This window comes from Pan paniscus, chromosome 12 (assembly GCF_029289425.2).
Source record: "Pan paniscus chromosome 12, NHGRI_mPanPan1-v2.0_pri, whole genome shotgun sequence".
Classification (NCBI taxonomy): Eukaryota; Metazoa; Chordata; class Mammalia; order Primates; family Hominidae; genus Pan; species Pan paniscus.
The window spans coordinates 73,852,050-73,864,215 of NC_073261.2; the positions used below are offsets into that span (position 1 = coordinate 73,852,050).

At 35.3% G+C, this 12,166-nt stretch overlaps 1 pseudogene; it reads right to left on the reverse strand.

The window, feature by feature from the left end:
- The window catches only part of LOC100973451 (CREB-regulated transcription coactivator 1-like), a 75,937-nt pseudogene extending 63,989 nt beyond the window's left edge, over positions 1-11,948 (reverse strand).
- Between the last annotated feature and the right edge of the window lie 218 nt (positions 11,949-12,166).

Sequence of the window (12,166 nt, forward strand, 5' to 3'; positions counted from 1 at the left end):
TCTAAACAGAAAGATTTTTCAGGTTGGCTGTTACTTTTTTGTATTTACCATGTTCTAGATCTAGAACCATCCAGTAGAACTTTCTGCAATGATACAATTATTCTAGTCTTTGTTATCTAAAAACAAGCATGAGTCAAACACTTGGAATGGGTTTGATATGACTAGGGAGCTACATTTAAAAATTGTTTGATTTAAATTAATTTAAACTTAACCACATATAATAGCCAGAGTGCATATCTAGTCATTAATCTTGCAGCATCAAAAAACGAGTTTTTGTAGATTTACCAACATTGTTTATGAAGCTAGCCTGACTGCTATCTGGTAATTTGGCAGTATTCAAGCATCAATAGTTAGCAAGTGCTGGAAAAGAGAAATAACCAGGAAGTTTAGTCACTTTGTGGCCATACAATCAAGGCTGAAGGTCTGTGGAGGCTGGGAAAGCCTACATGACTCTAGCCCTTAATCAGTTAAATAAGAAAGCTTACCCCAAATCAGCATAAGTAAAGGAGTGTGTTGAAGAACCAAGCATATCATGGTGTAACATGCGAAGTGAGCCTACATGCAAAGTGACCCTTGGCAAGACAATGTAGCATATGATTGTGTCGTTAGAAAATATAGGGAAAAATTCAGCTACGCTGAGTCCACTACAAACAAAAGAACTTTGTGAGACAAAGCCAGGATATCATTGAGAAAGGGAATGGGCTGGGACCAAGATTGTTAAGTAGGTATAATAATTTGCTAATTTGCAAATGATGAACAAGGTCTAATATCAGCATAACTACATAACTTCATTTATTTTCTAAGGAACTAAAAATATACTAAGTCAAATTATTAATAACCAATACTACCTTTTGGTTATTCTTTTCAGAGTTCAAGCCATAATAACACTAAGCATCTTTTAAACTTTTGCTGTAGCCAAAACTCTTATAAGTTCCTTAAATTTTATCTTAATTAATTTCAAAATAATATTAGATATAGTTATTGTTTAAAGTTTACAGAGAAAACAATAGAAACAAAAAGGCAGTGACTTCCTAAGCCAAACCTTAAGGAAGAGTTACAGGCAACATTTCAGTCTAGGCTGTTTGCTTCCAGGGCTGCTGTTCTTAACTACTATTAGATTCCTCCTACATTATGACATAATTTTTATTTAATGTTTGCACTTCTAGGACAGTGTCTGTTACAGAGTAAGTATACAATAAATGGTTCTTAAACCTGTCAAAGTCTTAAAAGAATATGTTAAATCACAAAATGACATTTTAAAGATAGAATCCTACCAATTATACAAAATGGAAGTATTAAAGAGGTTCTCCCGCCATGCTTTTTCTGAAGAGCTAGGGTCTCACTCTGTTGCCCAGGCTGGAGTACAGTGGCAAGATCACATAGCTCACTGCAACCTTGAACTCCTGGCCTCAAGTGATCCTTCTGCCTCAGCCTCCCTAGTCACTGGGATTTCAAGTGTGAGTCACTCCACTTTGCTCTCGTCTCCATTTTTTAAGAACAAAACATTTGACTTGAAAAACATGAGCATTGGCTATACAAAATGATAACAATATCAGCCAGTATATTCTACTGAGTAAAACCTATGTACCAGACCTAAAGTCCCTCATACATTTTTTAAGCCAACAGCTGGTTCTATAAGGTGTTATTATTCCCAATTTTCCTGTTGAAGAAATTGAATCAGATGAAAATTAAAGTGGTTTGCCCAAATCAAAAAGCTAGTTAGTGAAAAGAGTCTTGATTCAGCTGCTATGAATTGGAGTCCAGAGCTTGTTCTTGGACTGACCTGCCATATTTTCACAATTATGCATATAAATGTGAAAACATTTGGACATATCTATTCTAAATACTCATTTTTGGCTGAATGTCTAATTATTTAGGATTTCTTTGCATGTAGTCCTTTTTTATCATCTTCAAAATCCCTCTTTCCTACTACTCCATGCTTTCTAAAATACCTCTCCATGGAAGCCCTTCATAGTTAACCTATGCTCTCTTCGCTTTAAATTCTCCCTTCTCTCACCTGCCACAAACATCATGAATTTCTAACATCTTTGATCCTCTGTGATCTCAAATACCACATATTGGAAATCACATCTGATAAGAAAATGAAGGCCATTGTTCATTGTTTTGCCCGAGATCACACAGCTATTTAAGAATAAAAGTTAGACTAAAATATATTCCTATAATTCCCATACTTGGATTGTTTCTCACATGATATTTTACCTAAATATATCTTGTTCTTTTTTTTTGGTCAGCACATATTTTTTAATTAACAAATAAATTATAATTATCATTAGATTATCTTTTCTATTTCCTTCATATTTCTAGTCTTCGCTTTTAAATTCTCCCCTCAAAAATATACACTCAGTGCATAAAACTCAGGGTTCGGTATAGTGTTGTAAGGTCATATAGACTGCTTAGCATATAAAAAGACAGGAATTTTGACATAATTTTTAGTGTAGAACTTCACCATGGAGATCAAAGACTTGTACTTATGACATTTTTGCAACTGAGATTTTTAAGAATAAATTATAAGATATTTCACTGTTTTTTAAATCAAAAATAGTTTTCTTCCAGATAGAAAATTCTTTAAGTTTTTTTTTTTTCTGAGTTCTCTCCCAGCTCCCGTTTAAAATCTATGGGAACATTTCTATCATGTTATACTAGTGGACTAAATCTGAATATATACCCAAAATAATTTCAGGGAATAAATTGTATCCCTAAGGCAGCAGTATGCAACACAGGCCTGTCAACTATTTTTTCACTGATTTTATCTCCCACTGATTGTTGAAATTTCAAAGGAAACAACTGAAGGTCAGTCGATCTGGTATATAGTGGCCAGTGCTAGCTACAATTTCTATGAGATTTGAATCTGCCACATGGTAGTTACCTACATCACACTAATGTACTTCCTTCATAGAAACAATACTTTCCTGGGTTAATAAATGATGTCTGTGGATCAAATAAACTCAATTCGAATAATTTAATCAGACTGTTAGTGACTACAAAGGAGAATCCTCATAGGTTTTTCTCTTTAAAATTTTAATAGGTTTTAGAGCCGTTCTAGATTCATAGATAAATTTTATAAACTTTTCTAGAGGAATGCAGTTCTTACCATAAATAAGAGGAAAAGCTGATTGCTTTTCCCCATCTCACTGTTTATTCCTTAACTGTCATAAGCCAAAATTCCAAATCAGAGATTATCAAAAGTATATATTTCAACACATGCCAATAGCTAATTATTGAAATGATCTCATGATCTTATATATGGTGGAAATTATATTCTTCTAGTATAAATTTTAACTAAATGAAAAGAAAAATTAGAAAAAGCAGAAAATTAGACTTTATTTTCTTAAATTCCCCCCACCCAAAACAGACAATGCCATATTGTCAAACACAACTAAATGCTCCGGATTTAGACTCAGATTCATTTCTATTACAAGAAAGTATCTTATTTCGTCACAAAATTCACAAAAAACCCTTTCAAACAAGTTAAAATATATTCATTGGATTTTCAATAGTTCTCTAAAAGTCGGACTTCTTTCCATCTTTATCTCTGCTTCTTTCTGTATGTTGACCTCGTTATTTCTGATTGGTATCTTAAAGTACCTGGAAGTATGGCTACTAACAGTTCAATTCTTAAAAGCTTCATCACCAGAAAGAAAACAATTCTCTATCAACAGCTCAAATAATACAATATTGAGAAGAAACACCAACTGCCAATAATGGTTTGTGTGCTTCACAGAGGTGGACTAAACAATGGCCAGAAGAAGAGTTCTGTGACTGACTGGCTGTAGTCATTAATAGATAGAATTTATTCATTGAGTCATGAATAGATAGAATCTGTTCATTGAGTCCAAGGTGACAGCCAGGGAGGTAGGCTCATGTAAAAAGATGGCCATTCCCATTTGAATATTTGATAGGGGAAAGGAAAGCAAATTGTAGTAAAACACAGCCATCTCAGGGACAATCAGAGAAACAGAACACTAATTGAACTTATATCCATAGTATTTTGTAAGAATGTAAAGTAATTGTCTTCTCCTTTCTGGCAATTTGTTTTATTATACCTATGAATATGCCAACATGGAGAGGATGTATTGCTTTTACTGAAGTTTGCTTATACTTCACACTACACAGCAAACTGATGTGGGTTTTAACTAAATCTATATATTAAATTAGGTTGCCCAGTTGTGCACGTTTGAACATCCAGCATATTGGTTTTCCCCATCTCACTGCTTAGTCTTTAAAACTCCCCACCTCCAGCCTGTTTCATGTGCATTTTTAGGAATGCCCCATGGATATTCTTAACCAACTGCCATAGTATTCTACATACAGGGAGCATAATTTAGCTTTCTTTCCTCCAGTGATCTGTTAATGGATTATTTTTACTGAAATCCATATAAAGTACCATTTTTCTTCTGCACAGTGGAATAAAAGAGTAAACAGAAAATCAAAATAAATTCATGATTTTGACTGTATTCTTTACACCATTCCCATAGAGATCTAAGTAGCCCCAGGGAGGATATATTGAGCAAGGAAATGAATAAAACGTTAAGTGTTCAAAAAGAACTCTTAGATTTAGAGAGCCTCTAGTCTTCATTTTTTCTGGACAAAAGCATGTCAATCAAAACTTCTTTGGTGTTAAATGAAGCAACTTTTCTCTTCTCTGGTCCTGTATCTACCATGGTCTCCAGTGTTCTACCTTTCCATGTGGATTATGAATGGACAAAAGTTAATCAAATGGTGTTCACTTAATTTCACAGATAGGTTATTGGAATCTGCAATTTTTTCTTCTCATCAACGTCGTAACTAGATGACATTAAACAAAAGGATGTTATTCTATCCTTTCACTTAATGTCTCAGTTTTCATGAGCCTATCAACAATGTAAAGTGAGAACTTTTTGTACTTTTAAAGCTGGAAGAATGAATTTAAAAATCTCACTACATTTGAAGAAAAATTCCATTTTCCACTTAGGTAATCCCTAGTGAAGTTCTCTAGTTAGTCTCCAGCTGGCTTGTTTTGACAAGGAAGGGCTACCCATTAGGCTGTAGGTGATGTTAGATCCCTCAATTGAGTTAAATTCTTTCATCTTGCTTTGGAACTGCTTCAGATGAAAGGCTGCATATGGAATGCAAAGAAAAAATGCAACTCCACTGATATATTTTGATAACTTAGGAGGAAATTAAAAGTCCCTGAAATGAAGACAAATGTGGTCATTTTGACCAAATCTACACAGGCTGAGTGACATAAAGAATTGTGACAATTCTTTGCATCATTTAAGTAAAAATGTTTTTCTTTTGTAGCTTTTAAATTCTATTTTCAAAGGCCATTTAATGACATGGGAAATATTGTATTTTTTGAAATGAAAAGAATAATGTTAAAACTCTATTAGTTTGATTCCAATTTTCAGAGATATACAGAAGCACAAATAAAGATGAGAAGAAAAATCCACCAACATGTCACTGGTTATTGTTAGGGGACAAATTTAAGAATGATTTTCATTTTATTTTTGTAATTGCCTGTATCTTCCTAAATATCCTGTAGTATAATGGCTAAAAGCTTGGGCATAAAGTCTCAATTATCCAAGATGTAAGATTGATAAGTTCTAGATATCTGCTATACAACATTATCCCTATAGTTAATAAAACTATATTGTATATATAAAATTTTGTTAAGAGGGTAGTTCTTAGGTTTAGTGTGCTTACCACAATAAAATAAAATTTATTAAAAAATAACCTAGGCTATAGAGTTAGAAGGACTGTGTTTGAATTCTAATTCAGCCTCTTACTAGTTAGACGATATTGAAGTTGCATTTTCCTCATTTTTAGAATGGCAGTATTACTAGAAACATTCAGAGCTGTGAGAAAATGAAATAGTGTAAATAAAGCACTTAATGTTACATAGTAAGCTCGGTAAATGTTAGCTATTTGGCTATTTGGGTTGTAATTGTTGATTAAAAAACAGTTATTTTTCAAATTTTTTTTGTTTACTAATAAACATATATATTGTCAAATCTAAAATCATGATGACTTTAATCTCTGGGAAATTATGGTATTTAATATTTATTAAGCTCCAAGAATGCTGCTAAAAGCTCCACTGAATACAAGACTTCCATTCCTGTATGAAAGAAACGTGTAGCTGGGACTTTAGATTGAGATGGTGATAGTAAGATTTTTTAAAATCAATCACTATAAAAAGAATATTCGATAGAAAGCCGTTTTACAAGGAGCAAAATGCCCTATGAAGATGGTGTACACTGTTCTCATTTGTTTCAGAAAGGAGAAAAACATGTCACTCACATTTCCAGAAGGACATGAGGTAGCTTGACAATCTTTTATATAATTAATTCCAGATTTGCAAGGCACAATGTCTTAAAGATGGAAATGGGAAAAGTTAGAGATAACCTGTGTTTTGGAGCTGTAAATGATTCATACTAACACACATCTAACCTGGCCAAGGCCTGGATGACTTACAACATTGTGAGTCTGAAAATGGCTGGGGAGAAAATATTAATCCTTTTTGGTAGTTCATATTCCAAAGTATCCCTTTTGCTATGTTTGGATTTCAGTTTCTAATACTTAAATAGGATTGTGGCAAACAGTTGTACTTATTAACATTTTTCAAATCTTAAATTTTTTTTCTGTGAAAAATAAACATGTTCCTCATACGCTGTATTCCTTGTGGAAATTTGGCAAGAGAATTGCTACTTTTAAATATCTTTGATTAAAGATTTTAAGTAGATGATATTGCTCTGTGATTTATCCCTCATACACTGCAATTATGTAATATTGACTAGAGACAAATATTTATCTGACATTGGGTCAAATATCATGAACAAGTGAAAATGACTTGGTAATTCACTGTCTTGGTTAATTCCCTGTTACATTGCTGGTTAAACAGTTGCTATCTTTTTTTACAATGCAATAAATACCAAATTGACCAGATGTGTTGTTTTACTTTACCCTCACATTGCTGGATTATTAGATAAATGTTGTGAGCTGTAAAACTGTGCCTGAAAAAAAGGCTGTGTCCAGCTATTTTGGTCAAAGTAATCTATTCATTACTTCTTGTCTTTTGATACTCATTGTAATTTTTGTGGAAAGCTGGGCATGATGTACTGGATAAAAGGAACTTCAGCAAACAGGCCTTTAGTGGTGTGGTGGTAAAAAGGAAAGTGTTCTCTAGACCTGAGATTAGGTCTCAGTCTGTGCCCCTGGGCTGTGAAACTCCACAAAGTGCTTCTGAGTTTTTCTCCTCCTTAGGTGGGACAGGATGGTTAGAGTGGGCCAGAGTTGGGTGTCCCCTGTCTCAGCTCACAGTGGGTTAGACTCTGATAATACTCCAATAGGCTATGCTCTGGTAAAATAGTTTCTTTTGAGGGCAGGACTTATTAAGAAGAGCAGAAGGTTCTGGAATATTTAAACACACATACATCTGCCCTTTTCCTGCCAGAAACAGGAGGAGATTTTTTTCCCGTCTTCAACTATAAGAACCTGGTAGAGCTCAGGAAGGTAAAGCTCACAAAAGTGTGGGTGTGCCCTGCCCACTAGGACTGGCCCTCCCTGTGGTTTTTAACTCTCAGACTTGTCAAGCCTGAGCTTCTAGCAATTTGTCAGTTACAGGTTAGGTTTTTCTTTCCCAGTGCTGGGTTCCCACAGAGGTTTCTGCTTAAGGCTTTCCACTCCAATCAGTTGTGATTCTTGTACTTGCCTTACTGTTTCTCCAGTTTGGGGCACAGCAGCTTGCCCTATGACCTCACTTCTCTCACGGATCTAAGAAGAGTTTTTTTCAGTTTGTTCAGTTCTTTCCTTGTTGCTTGGATAGAATGATGACCTGTAAGCTCCTTGCATGCTACACTGGAAACCAGAAGTCTATAGTCATTATTTTTAAAAATTGAAAAAGTACATATACATGTTAAAAGAGTCAAATGAGGCTGTAAAGCTTGTAGTAAAAACCAGCAGTTCTCTCTTCCATCTTCCTGCCTCTGAACTCTCTAGATTTTCAATTCCCTGAGAAAACAATTTTTTGCTCTTTAAAATGTTTCTTCTTGACTTTAACTCCATTCTTCTGAATTATTCACTTAGAATGATATTTTTAGTTTTAAAATTTAGATTATACCTGTTAAATTTTTAGTATTAAAGACACTATCTATTGGCTCTGGGAAATGTGCAGATTTAGCTCTCAGAGCTTCAACACCACCACATTTTTAACTCCTACTCCCCACTCCTTAGGAGTCAATATAGTATAATCTAATTTGATTCAATGAATTATGTTTAGCCTATTGTAACTTTGTATACATATACATCTGAGCAGGGTATGTAGGGAGCTATAATTGTATTTTATTATTTTGACAAAATTTTTCTCTTCCAGGGTTAAAAAGTTGCTTTATTTTTACTTCTTTAATTATTTACTAAGTTTCTATTCAAATGTTTGTTTTTCAAACTCTGTAACAGAATTGTGCATGTGATCTGAACGTGAACAAGCACGGCAATTTTATTATTTTATTATAAAAAGCATGTGTAGGCCCCTCTTTACTACTGCAGCAAGGCAAGCTGATTTACCCTGTTTACTGGCTAACACAACTGACATCATCATGGATATTCTCTTGATCCATGCCATCTTCTTTTATTTACAAGTGTTCTTGGGTCTATGTGTGCAGTTCTTGCTCATTACTCTGAACCATGGTGATCGTGGAATGTTCATTCACATTTAAAATGAAGCATACAGAGATGACTAGAAGTTCTATTAATACATGAGAGTTTGACTTGAATGTCAGACTTTATAGTAATTAGATAAGACTCAGCTGCTTTTTGGCTGACTACCAAATTTTAATCTCTGTGTTTGTTTTCCGCCCTTTGGCCCACTTTCTCTGACAGCCAGCATTCTGAGAGACAAGTGGTAGAAGATACCTGGAAGTCTCACTATTTTACATTTCTATGTTAATGTAAGCACTGTTTCCAGTAAAGTGAATTCATTGCCTTTTTCACGTTTGCCTTTCCCATGTCTGATGTCTTGGCGTTTCTTCTTCTAGTGAGTTGTTTACCTGACTTTATTTTTTCACCTCCCTTTGATTTGAAATTATCCAAATAACTTGATTTTTTTTCTTTATTTTTCCTTCTTTTCTTTCTCTTTATTTCTAAGTGTATTTCTTTCTTTTTTTGGTCATCAAATAGTTAAAAATCCAAGACAAATTGAAGTCATTAGTTGGCTTGAAAATATCTCAGAGTAAAAGTAATTTAGGCTGGTACGTTATTCAAAAGCAACAATATCAGTAAAATATCTAAGAATTCTCCTTTGAAAAATAATGTAACCTCTATTAATGTAGCAATTCAATTTTAGCTTCCTAATTAACTTTAATTCTAAAAGTGGTGAAGTGCCTAAAGCTTCAAGGATTAAAAATGCTGTAATTGTATATTTTTTAAAAATACAGTAATTAACTTTTAATTTATTAATGCATTTTTTATGACAGAGCCACTTTATTTAACATCCAGAATATATTTAGAATCTTTTCTTCTCAAACAAAAAACAATATTTTATTATAAATAAATGACTTGTTTTATTTTAAATTTTAGTTAATGCTCTCAGTTTATAACACTGAAATAAAATTCTCACTGAATGATTTAAGAGGTTAACTTTATATTTTAATTCACTTGGAATTTGAGATATTTGATTACTTTTTTTAAAGAACAACCACATTTTATTATCATTATTTTGGGGCTTATAAAAGCCTGAATTTCAATGAAGATGCTATTATTATTAAAGAAGCAAGCCGCTTCTTTAATACAATTTCAGTGGTTCTCAGACTCAGTCTTGTCATTGGAAACTAAGATAATATTCCCCAGTTAGGAGAAAGTGCCATTAAAGTAAAAGTTTCTGATTGCAATTTTCCTTAGTAAAATTTCAGGAAAGAAACATTTTTTTGGCACTCATAATCTCCTAGGATTGTGGGTTTCTGTCCACTCTTCCTTAGACCCAATTCCTTTATGTGCCCAGTAGGTCTTTAATTTCAAAATACGTGGTATCCACACCCTGGTAACTATCAGCTGTTGCCAATTCCTCCTTAGAAGCTTTCTTTGTATAATCCCTTCTTTTCCATTCCTCTCTCCTTGCCTTATTTTCATTGCTCATCATGAGACTGCTCACCTTACTTGCTGATTCTATTCTTGTCCTCTCCAAATCAATTCCACATTTGCTTGCTATGGAATCTTCTTAATAAAATCTTATTAAATTTACTCTCTTAAGAAGAAAACAATTTCTTATGTCATTCTTAATACATTCCATGTTAAGCATAAATTCCCTAGCACTACTTGAGATATCTTTCTTCCATTATAGCTATATTGATGTTCCCATGATTCTTCCAAACCTTACCCAAGTGTCAGCTCCCAGACAATTTATATTTCTTGCATAGGTTTTTGTTGTTGTTTACAGTTTAATCCGTAATCAATGTTCTCACTCTGAGCTATCAATAGAAAAAATTTCAGGTAATATCTGAAAAACATACACTTTATTTATTCCCTCCATCCTCCCCTCTCCCTCCCTCCCTCCCTTCCTTCCTTCTCCCTTCTTTATATTTCTAACTTTTGTCTCTCCATCCTTATCATTCCTACTGTACTCATGCCACACAATAGTAGATTGGCAATATTATTATATCCTATTTTCTGTTGATACTAATTTTCTCTCTTTGTCTTTTAGCGATTAAACTTCCTGAGTTTGGGCTGAACACATGGTGTATTAATTTATTCTTGCATTGCTATAAAGGACTACCAGAGACTGGGTAATTTATAAAGAAAAGAGGTTTAATTGGCTCACAGCTCTGAAGGCTGTACTGGAAGCATGCCTGGGAAGGTCTCAGGAAACTCACAATCAAGACAGAAGGTAAAGGGGAAGCAGGCACATCTTACATGGCTAGAACAGGAGGAAGTGAGAGCACAGGGAGGTGCAACACACTTTAAAACAACCAGATCTTGTGAGAACTCATTATCATTAGAACAGCAAGGGGGAAGTCCACCCTCATGGTCCATTCACCTCGCACCAGGCCTTTTCTCCAACATTGGTGATTATAATTTGTCATGAAATTTGGGCAAGGACAGATATCCAAACCATATTGTTCTACCCTTGGCCCCTCCCAAAACTCATGCCCTACTCATATTGTAGGATACAATAATCCTTTCTCAACAGTCCCCCAAGCATTGACTCATTTCATCATTAACTCAAAAGTCCACAGTCCAAAGTCTCATCTGTGACAAGGCAAATGCCTTCTACCTGTGAGACTGTAAAATAAAAAACAAGTTAGTTACTTCCAAGATGCAATGGAGGTACAGCCGTTGGCGAAATACTCCTGTTCCAAAAAGGAGAAGTCGGCCAAAACAAAGGGGGTTCAGTCCCAATGCAAGTTCAAAACCCAGCAGGGCAGTCATTAAATCTTAAAGCTCCAAAATAATCTCCTTTGGCTCCTTGTCTCACATCCAGGTAACACTGATGCAAGAGGTGGGCTCCGAGGGCATTGGGAAGCTCTGCCCCTGTGCATATCCCATTGGTATAACCCCTGCAATTCCTTTCACAGGCTGGCATTGAGTGCCTGTGGCTTTTCTAAGACCATGGCACAAGCCATTGGTGGATCTACCATTCGGGGGTCGGGAGGATGGTGGCCTTCTCCACATAGCTCCAGGCAGTTCCCTGGTAGGGACTTTGTGTGGGGGCTCCATCCCCACATTTTCCCTCTGCACTGCCCTAGTAGTGGTTCTCTGTGGGGGCTTTACCTCTGCAGTAGACTTCTGCCTGGACACCAGTCATTTCCACACATCCTATGAAATCTAGGTGGAGCCTTCCAAGCCTCAGCTCTTGCCTTCTGTGCACCTGCAGGATTAACACAATGTGGAAACTGCCAAGGCTTTCCATTTGTACCCTCTGGACCAGGATCTTGGGATGCATCTGTGTCCTTTTTAGCCATGGCTAGAGCTGGAGTGGCTGGGACACAGGAAGCAGTGTCCCAAAGTTGTCTAGGGCAGAGGGGTCCTGGGCCTAGCCCACAAATTTATTCTTCTTTCCTAGGCCTCCAGGCCTGTGATGGGAAGGGCTGCTGTGAAGGTCTCTGAAAGGCCTTCAGAGATTTTTCCCATTGTCTTGGCTGTTAATGTTCAGCTCCTTTTTATTAATATTTATGCAAAT